Source organism: Arachis hypogaea, chromosome 14 (assembly GCF_003086295.3).
Source record: "Arachis hypogaea cultivar Tifrunner chromosome 14, arahy.Tifrunner.gnm2.J5K5, whole genome shotgun sequence".
In the NCBI taxonomy this organism is placed as follows: Eukaryota; Viridiplantae; Streptophyta; class Magnoliopsida; order Fabales; family Fabaceae; genus Arachis; species Arachis hypogaea.
The window spans coordinates 87,902,085-87,913,734 of record NC_092049.1 but is presented as its reverse complement, the minus strand read 5'-3'; the positions used below and the strand labels follow the sequence as shown (position 1 = coordinate 87,913,734).

Here is an 11,650-nt window from a genome sequence, read left to right as displayed (position 1 = left end):
TCTTTGGATTTCAAGTCGGATCTCTGGATACTCATTCTTCTTGAGCTTGAAAGGAACCTCAGGGATCACTTTCTTCTTGGCCACAACTTCATAGAAGTGGTCTTGATGGACCTTTGAGATGAATCTCTCCATCTCTCATGGCTCAGAAGTGGAAGCAATTGCCTTCCCTTTCCTCTTTCTAGAGGTTTCTCTAGCCTTATGTGCCATAAATGGTTATGAAAAAACAAAAAGCAATGCTTTTTACCACACCAAACTTAAAATATTTTCTCATCTCCGAGCAAAAAAAGAAAGAAAAATAGTAGAAGAAGAAGAAAATGGAGGAGATGGAGGGTGAGGTATTTTCGGCCAAGGGTGAATTTAGGATTGTGTTATGTGAAAAAGAAGAAGGAATGAGGGGTTTATATAGAAGTGGGGGGAGGGTAAAGTTTCTGCCGTTAGGGTTGGGTTTAGGAGGGAAAATAGTTTGAATTTGAAGGTAGGTGGGGTTTATGGAGAAGAGAAGATAGAAGTGATTGGTGAGGGGTATTTGGGGAAGAGAGTTATGAAAGGGTATGAAGAGGAGAGAATAAGGTTAGGTGGGGATCCTGTGGGTCCACAGATCCTGAGGGGATCCTGTGGGGTTCACAGATCCTGAGAGGATCCTGTGGGGTTCACAGATCAAGTGAGGTCAAGGACTTAACATCCCTGCTCCAATTAGGCATGTAAAACGCCCTTGCTGTGCAATCCTGGCGTTTAACGCCAGACTGCTGCCTATTTCTGGCGTTAAATGCCACTTCCATGCTCTGTTCTGGCGTTTAACGCCAGGTAGATGCTTGTTTCTGGCGTTAAACATTAGCTTGGTGCCTGTTTCTGGCGTTTAAATGCCTGACTGTTCTCCTCCAGGGTGTGCTATTTTTCATTCTATTTTTCATTCTGTTTTTTATTTTTCAGTAGTTTTTGTGACTTCACATGATCATCAACCTAAAGAACACATAAAATAACAATGGAAAATAAATAAATATAATTAGATAACATTGGGTTGCCTCCCAACAAGAGTTTCTTTAATGTCAATAGCTTGACAGTGAGCTCTCATGGAGCCTCACAGATGTTCAGAGCATTGTTGGAACCTCTCAACACCAAACTTAGAGTTTGAATGTGGGGGTTCAATACCAAACTTAGAGTTTGGTTGTGGCCTCCCAACACCAAACTTAGAGTTTGACTTTGGGGCTTTGGTTGACTCTGCAGTGAGAGAAGCTTTTCATGCTTCCTCTCCATGGTTATAGAAGGAGATCCTTGAGTTTTAAACACAAGGTTGTCCTCATTCAGTTGAAGGATCAATTCTCCTCTGTCCACATCAATCACAGCTCTTGCTGTGGCTAGGAAGGTCTTCCAAGGATGATGGATTCATCCTCATCCTTCCCAGTGTCTAGGATTATGAAATCAGCAGGGATGTAAATGCCTTTAACCTTTACTACCACGTTCTCTACTTGTCCATAAGCCTGTTTTCTTGAGTTGTCTGCCATCTCTAATGAGATTCTGGCAGCTTACACTTCAAAGATTCCCAGTTTCTCCATTACAGAGAGTGGCATGAGGTTTATCCCTGACCCAAGGTCACATAGAGCCTTCTCAAAGGTCATGGTGCCTATGGTACAAGGTATTAAGAACTTTCCAGGATCCTGTTTCTTCTGAGGCAATGTCAGTTGATCCAGATCACTCAGTTCATTGATGAGCAAGGGAGGTTCATCTTCCCAAGTCTCATTACCAAATAATTTGGCATTCAGCTTCATGATTGCACCAAGGTACTTGGCAACTTGCTCTTCAGTGACATCTTCATTCTCTTCAGAAGAAGAATACTCATCAGAGCTCATGAATGGCATAAGAAGGTTCAAAGGAATCTCTATGGTCTTTAGATGAGCCTCAGATTCCTTTGGTTCCTCAGAGGGAAACTCCTTGTTGATCACTGGACGTCCTAGGAGGTCTTCTTCACTGGGATTCATGTCTTCTCCCTCCCTTGTAGGTTCGGCCATGATGGTTCAATCAATGGCCTTGCACTCTCTTTTTGGATTCTCTTCTGTATTGCTTGCGAGAGTACTAGGAGGAGTTTTAGTGACTTTTTTACTCAGCTGGCCCACTTGTGCCTCCAAATTCCTAATGGAAGACCGTGTTTCATTCATGAAACTTACAGTGGCCTTAGATAGATCAGAGACTATATTTGCTAAGTTAGATAGATTCTGCTCAGACCTCTCTGTCTGTTGCTGAGTGGATGATGGAAAAGGCTTGCTATTGCTAAACCTGTTTCTTCCACCATTATTAAAGCCTTGTTGAGGCTTTTGTTGATCCTTCCATGAGAAATTTGGATGATTTCTCCATGAGGGATTATAGGTGTTTCCATAGGATTCACCCATGTAATTAACCTCTGCTATTGCAGGGTTCTCGGGATCATAAGCTTCTTCTTTAGAAGATGCCTCTTTAGTACTGTTGGATGATTCCTTCAATCCATTCATACTCTAAGAGATCATATTGACTTGCTGAGTCAATATTTTGTTCTGAGCCAATATGGCATTCAGAGTATCAATTTCAAGGACTCCTTCCTCATAGACGTCCCATTACTCACAGGATTCCTTTCAGAAGTGTACATGAACTGGTTATTTGCAACCATGTCAATGAGTTCTTGAGCTTCTGCAGGCGTTTTCTTTAGGTGAATGGATCCACCTGCAGAATGGTCCAGTGACATCTTTGATAGCTCAGACAGACCATCATAGAATATATCCAGGATGGTCCATTCTGAAAGCATGTCAGAAGGACACTTTTTGGTCAGTTCCTTGTATCTCTCCCAAGCTTCATAGAGGGATTCACCTTCTTTCTGTTTGAAGGTTTGAACATCCACTCTAAGCTTACTAAGCTTTTGAGGAGGAAAGAACTTGGCTAAGAAAGCCGTGACCAGCTTATCCCAAGAGTTCAGGCTATCCTTAGGTTGAGAGTCCAACCATATTCTAGCTCTGTCTCTTACAGCAAATGGGAAAAGCATAAGCCTGTAGACCTCGGGATCAATCCCATTGGTCTTAACAGTATCACAGATCTGCAAGAATTCAGTTAAGAACTGAAAAGGATCTTCAGATGAAAGTCCATGAAACTTACAGTTCTGTTGCATCAGAGAAACTAATTGAGGTTTAAGCTCAAAGTTGTTTGCTCCAATGCCAGGAATTGAGATGCTTCTTCCATGTAAATTGGAATTTGGTGCAGTAAAGTCACTAAGCATCTTCCTTGCATTGTTATTATTTTCGGCCATGTTTTCTTCTTTTTTGAAAATTTCTGTCAGATTTTTTTCAGAGAGTTGGGCTTTAGCTTCCCTTAGCTTCCTCTTCAGAGTCCTTTCAGGTTCAGGATCAACTTCAACAAGAATGTTCTTATCCCTGTTCCTACTCATATGAAAAATAAGAAAATAACAAAGAAAATATGGAATCCTCTATGTCACTGTATAGGGATTCCTTATGCAAGTATAAGAAGAGAAGAATATAAGAATGAGAAGAGAAAAACTCGAACACAGAGAAGAAGATGGGGTTCAAATTTTGGGTGGAAGAGAAGTGTTAGTAGATGAATAAATAAATAATTAGAAGGAGATGAGGGATGAGAGTTCGAAAATAATTGAAAAGAAAAGAAAAATAGTTTTGGTTTTAATTTAAAATTAAAATTGAAATTCGAAAATAAAAAAGAAAAATAAAATTCAATTAAATTAAAATTTAAACCAAATAGTTAATTAAAAAGGAATTTTGAAAAAGAGGGAAGAGATTTTCGAAAATTAGAAAGAGAGAGTTAGTTAGGTAGTTTTGAAAAAGATATGATTGAAATAGTCAACTTTTAAAATCAAACAAAAAGTCAAGTAGTTAATTGAAAAAGATTTGAGAATCGTTTTTGAAAAAGATAAGAAGTTAGAAAAGATTTTGAAATTGATTTTGAAAAAGATATGATTGAGAGATATGATTAGAAATCATTGAAAAGGATTTGAAAAGGAAATTAAAAAGATTTAATTTTGAAAATTAAAGTTGATTACTTGACTAACAAGAAACTAAAAAGATATGATTTTAAAATTTAAAGATTGAACTTTTCTTACTAGGCAAGTAACAAACTTAACATTTTTGAATCAATCATATTAATTGTTAGTATTAATTTCGAAAATATGAAATAGAAATAAGAAAAAGATTTTTGAAAATCAATTTGAAATTTTGGAAAATCATAAAAGAAAAATGAAAAGGATTTGATTTTTGAAAAAGATTTGAAAAAGATAGAAATTTTAAATTGAAAATTTGATTTGACTCATAAGAAACAACTAATGTTGAAAATTTTTTTCAAAAAGTCAACTCAAATTTTCAAAAATTTATGAGTGAAAAAGGGAAAGATATTTTTTTGATTTTTTGAATTTTAGCAAGGAAAGAGAAAAAAGGAAAAGATATATTTTTGATGTTTTTCTCTATTTTTTTTTCATTAAACAGCAAGAATGAAACAAAACATGAAGAATTAAGATCAAAACCAAAAAGGCATGCAAAAACACTATGAATGTCAAGATGAACACCAAGAACACTTTGAATATCAAGATGAACGCCAAGAACTTATTTTTGAAAAATTTTCAAGAAAAGAAAACATGCAAGACACCAAACTTAAAAGTTTTTATTCTTTAGACATTAATAATTCAAGAATGCATATGAAAAATAAGGAAAGACACAAAACAAGAAAATATGAAGACCCCCAAGAAGATTGGCCAAGAACAACTTGAAGATCATGAAGAATGCAATGCATGAAATTTTCGAAAATAAATTTTTTTTTAGAAAATCAAAAAGATGCAATTGACGCCAAACTTAAAACTTGACTCTAGACTCAAACAAGAAACACAAAAATATTTTTGATTTTATGATTTTGTTAGATTTTTTGGTTTTTTCGAAAATTATTTTGGGAAAAACGAAAAAGAAGAAATATTTTTTTTGTATTTTCAAAAATAAGAAATAAAAGCTTAAAATTAAAATAAAATTACCTAATCTGAGCAACAACATGAACCGTCAGTTGTCCAAACTCGAACAATCCCCGGCAACTGGCCAAAAACTTGGTGCACGAAATTGTGATCATCAATGGCGCCAACAACTTGGTATGCACAATTGTAATCTCAACTCTTTATCACAACTTCGCACAACTAACCAGCAAGTGCACTGGGTCGTCCAAGTAATAAACCTTACGTGAGTAAGGGTCGATCCCACGGAGATTGTCGGCCTGAAGCAAGCTATAGTCACCTTGTAAATCTCAGTCAGGCGGACTCAAATGGGTATGGTGAATTGATAATAAAAACATAAATAAAATATAAACTGGGATAGAGATACTTATGTAATTTATTGGTGAGAATTTTAGATAAGCGTATAGAGATGCTTTCGTTCCTCCTGAACCTCTGCTTTCCTGCTGTCTTCATCCAATCATTCCTACTCCTTTCCATGGCAATCTTTATGTAGGGCATCACCGTTGTCGTTGGCTACATCCCATCCTCTCTGTGAAAATGGTCCAATGCGCTGTCACTGCATGGCTAATCATCTGTCGGTTCTCGATCATACTGGAATAGGATTTACTATCCTTTTGCGTCTGTCACTACGCCCAGCACTCGCGAGTTTAAAGCTCGTCACAGCCATCCCTTCCCAGATCCTACTCGGAATACCACAGACAAGGTTTAGACTTTCTGAATCTCAAGAATGGCCGTCCATGGGTTCTAACTTATACCACGAAGATTCTAATATCTCGGACTCGGTCCTCTGTATTAGATATCTAAGAGATACTCATCCTAGCTTGTTTGCATGTAGAACGGAAGTGTTTGTTAGGCACGCATTCATAGGTGAGAATGATGATGAGCGTCACATAATCATCACATTCATCATGTTCTTGGGTGCGAAATGATATCTTAGAGAAGGAATAAGCTTGAATTGAATAGAAAAACAGTAGTACTTTGTATTAATTCATGAGGAACAGCAGAGCTCCACACCTTAATCTATGGAGTGTAGAAACTCTACCGTTGAAAATACATAAGTGATAAGGTCCAGGCATGGCCGAATGGACAGCCCCCAAAACGTGATCAAAGGATCAAAAGATAATCCAAAGATCTGATCCGAAGATGTAAATACAATAGTAAAAAGTCCTATTTATACTAAACTAGTTACAAGGGTTTATAGAAATGAGTAAATGATGCAGAAATCCACTTCTCGGGCTCACTTGGTGTGTGCTTGGGCTGAGCATTGAGCTTTACACGTGTAGAGGCTTCTCTTGGAGTTGAACGCCAGTTTGTAACCTGTTTCTGGCGTTTAACTCTACTTTGCAACCTGTTTCTGGCGTTTAACTCCAGAATGCAGCATGGAACTGGCGTTGAATGCCAGTTTGCGTCATCTAAACTCGGGCAAAGTATGGACTATTATATATTGCTGGAAAGTCCTGGATGTCTACTTTCCAACGCAATTGAGAGCGCACCATTTGGAGTTTTGTAGCGCCAGAAAATCCACTTTGAGTGCAGGGAGGTCAGAATCCAACAGCATCTGCAGTCCTTCTTCAACCTCTGAATCTAATTTTTGCTCAAGTCCCTCAATTTCAGCCAGAAAATACCTGAAATCACAGAAAAACACACAAACTCATAGTAAAGTCCAGAAATGTGAATTTTAATTAAAAACTAATAAAAATATACTAAAAACTAATTAAATTATACTGAAAACTGTGTAAAAACAATGCCAAAAAGCATATAAATTATCCGCTCATCACTTTCTCAATCACAACATTTCATTTAGGGTATATATAATAAGCTTAGTCAAAATAATGAAATTTTCAAGAAATTTATCTATAGGACACCCCAATTGATTTGAGTAAAAATTTTTTTTAGAACTTGCTTGAACTATATATTGTGGATCATATTTTTGAGCTAAGAACACATAAGCATGTGAGTTTTGAGCCTAATTGTGTGGTTACATCATATAACCACTTATTTTTAATCTTGTGTGTATTATTCTCTTTCTATGATTGTAATCTTTGTTTTGTTTGATTCTTTATGTCCATTATTTTGTGTATGAATGCACTTATATGATTGAGGCCATTGTTTCAATTAGCTCACTTACACAAATATCCTTACCTTTTATCTTCCATTGTTAGCCAACTTTGAGCCTATGCTAAACCTATTTGTTCTTAATTTTAGCACATTACAAGCCTTAAAGCGAAAAACAATAAATATTCTTAATTTGGATCTTTGATTAGCGTAGGCTAGTGAGAGTGTTTATCATTTAAGTGTGAGAAATTTGGGAACATTGGTTGGGATAAAAGAGTATTTTTGTATTTTTATTGAAAATATTGGGAATTGGGTACATACTCATGCATTGAATGTTAAACCATATGCATTGATGCTCTTGTATATATTTTAGTTTGAAAAAAATGATAAAGAAAAAGAAAAAAAAAATATATATATATATATATAGAAAAAGAAAAAGAAAAGCGATAAAAAAGGGACAAAATGCCCCAAAGTGAAGTTCAATAATAATCAATGCATATGGATTGTGGTAAAAAAGAGAATGCATGAATGTGTGAAAAAATGAGAATTATGGGTAGTTAGGTTTGTTTAGAATTGTATAGGTTGTTATATAGGTTAGGTGGGAAGTTTAAGTTAATCAAAGATTCAAATTTCTAGTCCACTTGACCAAATACAATCTCACCTTGACCCTAGCCCCATTACAACCTTTGGATAAGTCCTCATGATATATGTATGCATGCATGAAATAATTGTTGATTGTTAGATGAAAAACAAATGTTAGAAAGCATGATTAGGGGAGAATTGAGTAAATCAACCCTATACACTTGAGCGACTAGAGAGGATATACATCTGGTGAGGGTTTGATTGCTCAATTACATGTTCACCCATGATCATCTCTTTTCTTGCAAGCTTGTAAAATCTTTTTCATAACTCAATTCAATTGTGGATTTGACTTGGTTAGTACTCCCTTAGCTCTCATGTTCATACATGCTTTCTTGGAAATTGATTTATTTTGACCAAGTAATAGATTCATTTAGATAGATTCATTTAGATAGATTGCATTTAGATAGTTTGATTCAATAAATGTTAATACCCTTTGCTTCTTTCTTGAGTTTAGCATGAGGACATGCTTAGTTTAAATGTGGGAAGGTTTGATAAACCCCAATTTTGTGGTTTATCTTGTGCTTAATTTAAGGGATTTTTTCAACATTTCTCACATTTTTACAATGAAATAGCATGGTTTTCTAAATCTCTCCTAATTTTTGCTTAAGATTCAAAACATGCTTTTTAGGCCGTTAATTAGTCAATTTTAATTCACCTTTGATTCCACTCGATGCCTTGATATGTTTGTTAGTGAATTCAGGATTGAAAGGGCAAGGAATGGATCAAAGAGGTGAACAGAAAAGCATGCAAGATGGAGAATTCGTGGAAAAACAAGGATTTGGAGTGCTAAGAGCGACGCACACATGTGACAGATGCGCACGCATGAGGAGGAGGTCGTCCAGGCGACGCGTACGCTTGACATGACGCGTACGCGTGATAAGAAAAAGCCAGACAATGCGTACGCGTGACCCATGCGTACGCATCACAATCAGCACGTGAGCTCATTAAAGTGAATACACTGGGGGTAATTTCTGAGCTACCCAGGCCCAAATCCAGCTCATTTCTGAGGCTATTTCATGCAGAATTCAAGAGGGATCAAAGGGGAGCAATTAGCTAGGTTTGGAAGCATGCCATAAGTTAGTTCTAGAGAGAGAAGCTCCGTCTTCTCTCTAGAAATTAGGGTTTTTAGTTTATTTTCATCTTATATTTAGGTTTTAATTCTTGTTTTCATCTTGTTTTCTTTACAAATTCTTGTTCTTATATCTTTATTCTTCTTAGTTTTCTTGTTAATTTCCCCTTTGAGCCTCTTTTATATTTATGAACACTCTTGTTAATTTTCCTTTTCATTTAATGCAATTTATGTTTTATGTTCCTTTCTTACTTATTTGAGTTGCTATTGTTAATTTCTTGCATTGGGTAGTTGTAGAATTTATATTTCTTGCAATTTTACCATGCTTTCCTTTTATGCCTTCCAAGTGTTTTAGAGTAATTTTTTAGCATTCTTGGCTTGGAAAGAGAAATTGGACAATCTTGGGTTATTTAATACCCAATTTAGATTGGTGATCTAGAGTTGTTAGTTAATATTGTTTCCATTGACTCTAATCTCTTGCTAATTCAATTAGTAAGTTGATTAGGACTTTTGGATTGAGATTAACTAGTCTTATTTGACTTCCTCTCATGTGAAGATAACATTATACCTTTTTCCATTGTTGGAGATGACTAAATAGGATTAGCTCTTGTCCATTATTATATTATGATTAATGACTAGGATAGAAAGCCTATATTCTCATTCCTTGCCTTGAATGTCTCTCTTTATTACTTGCTCTCTTTAGTTGTTTGATTTACTTTTCTTGTCTTTTAACTTTCTTGTCCCCTTATTTGCAAACCCCCTTGGATACCATAACCAATAATGTACATACCTCACTGCAATTCCTTTGAGAGATGACCCGAGATCTAATACTCTCAGTATTCTTATTGGTTTGCACTCGTGACAAACAAATTAAACTTTGATTGAGTATTACTTGTCGGTTTGGAACTATACTTGCAACGAAGTTATTTCTCTTTTACCGAAAAGAAATTTTTAACCGACGGTTTTTTTCTTTCAAGAGGGTTTGTAGATAAACAAATAAGAAAATAAATGACAAAAAAGTAAAGCTAACAACTAATAGGAATGTAAATGCAAAAAGGTACTCCTGGCAAGGATTGAGAGTCAAGGCTTCCTAACCAAGTCGTTGACCACAAACATGGCAATTACCTAGAGTTAATCCTACTTCGTCATCTCCAGCATCGAGAGAAAGTCAAATAGGCATAGTTGCTCTTAATCCATAGGTCTTACTCATCAATGGAAATAAGAACAACTAACAACCTTAAATCACCAATCAATATTGGACATCAATGACTCTTGTGTCACTAACCACGACATGATAATTACAAGAGCAAATCCAATTACTTAACCTCTAATGGTGAGATAAGTCAACCAGGGTTAATCAATCTCAATCCATAGGTCTTACTCACTAAAGAAACAAGATTAATTAAAATCTCTAAATTATCAATCAGTTTGGATATCAATAAGTATAGCTCAGCTAAATCCTCAATTACAAGCCAAGAGTACTAAAAAGCTACTCTAAAACTAAACCAAGTATTTTATCAAACATTTGGAGTGCATATAGAAAAAGTGTAAAATCCCGATTAAACAAAAATTAAATAAATAATTAATTAAATATGGGATGACGGAGTGGAAAAATTTAGAATCATAATTTAAAATTTTAAATGTGATATTTGGATTCGGAGGATTTTCCCGAGTGGGAACATGTACATTTTTGCGGAAAAATGCGTAAGAACACGTATTGGAAATTTAATCGGCAGTATCGGCTTAGACTGTCCGGTACTGTGAGTAAGAAAACAAATTATAAGCCAGAGAGATTAAGAAAGTGGAATTGATGATTTGGGAAAGTAAAAATAATTAAAATGTGAATTAAAATACTAATCTTAAAAGTTTTAGCTCAAAGTTGGGCCAATCGGTTAAATCGAGTGGATTGGGCCCAAGCCCACACTATATAAACTCCATTTCAGTACACCACAAACACATTTTCCCCCTTTTGAAGAGAGAGAGAGACACGGATTAGAGGAAGAGAGAAAAGGAGAACACAAACCCTAACCCCCTTTGATCTTCAAAGCTCTATAACTTTTGATTCGGAGCTCCGATTGACGAGCGGTTTGTAGCCACACGAAGTTCTCATCAATCTCTTCAATTCCATATATGAAATTTGGTAAGCCTCTCCCCACTTATCTCCAGTTTTGATTTGGTGTGAAAATCATATTTTTGGCTTGTGTGTTTATGAAACTTAGTGATTCTTGTGTTTAGGGGGAGCTCTAGCTTGAGTTCTAGCTAGATATCATTACTAATTTTAGTCGGTGAAGATAAGAGCCACTTTTTCCATTTATTTATGAAGTTCTATGAAACCCTAGAGTTGAGTATTGTGTATATTATGTGAAATTAGTGTAGATTGAGTACTTGGGGCATTGAATTGAGCACTGGTGGTATTTGAGCTTGGCAGAGGTGAATTTGGGACTTGGACTTGGTGGACTTCAAGTTTGAGAGTTTAGTTTTGATGTCATTGAGGTACGGTTTAAGTTTCATTTAAATATCGTGTAATGTAAGTGAAATCTTAGGCTAGATGCCCCTAAGATTAAGTTTCAATTGTGTATTTGGTTGGAATTGATATGTGTAGTTGATGTGTCGTTGCAATTGATGATTCGGATGAAGATTGTGTATTTATGCATAGTTGATATGTTGTGAGAATTGATGATTTGGATGGTGATTATATATTTATGAGTTATGTATTGAATTGATGAATGTTGGGCCGGAGGACAGAAAAAGGTAAGATTGGTATGTTGGTGGTTGTATTATATGTTAATGCATGAGTTTAAATGGAAATTTTGATATTGAGTATGAAGAATTTTTGGTAATCATTGTTAGAATAGTGGAATTGAGGATTTGAGATGTGAAGTTGATGATTTTGAGTTAAAATGTAG

General features: G+C 35.6%; 1 non-coding gene across 1 annotated transcript; it reads left to right on the top strand.

The window, feature by feature from the left end:
* Positions 1-2,767: 2,767 nt before the first annotated feature.
* Positions 2,768-2,875, top strand: LOC112745335 (small nucleolar RNA R71). The gene has a single exon (XR_003173270.1). It is a non-coding gene; the product is annotated as a small nucleolar RNA R71 (small nucleolar RNA).
* The last annotated feature ends 8,775 nt before the right edge of the window (positions 2,876-11,650 follow it).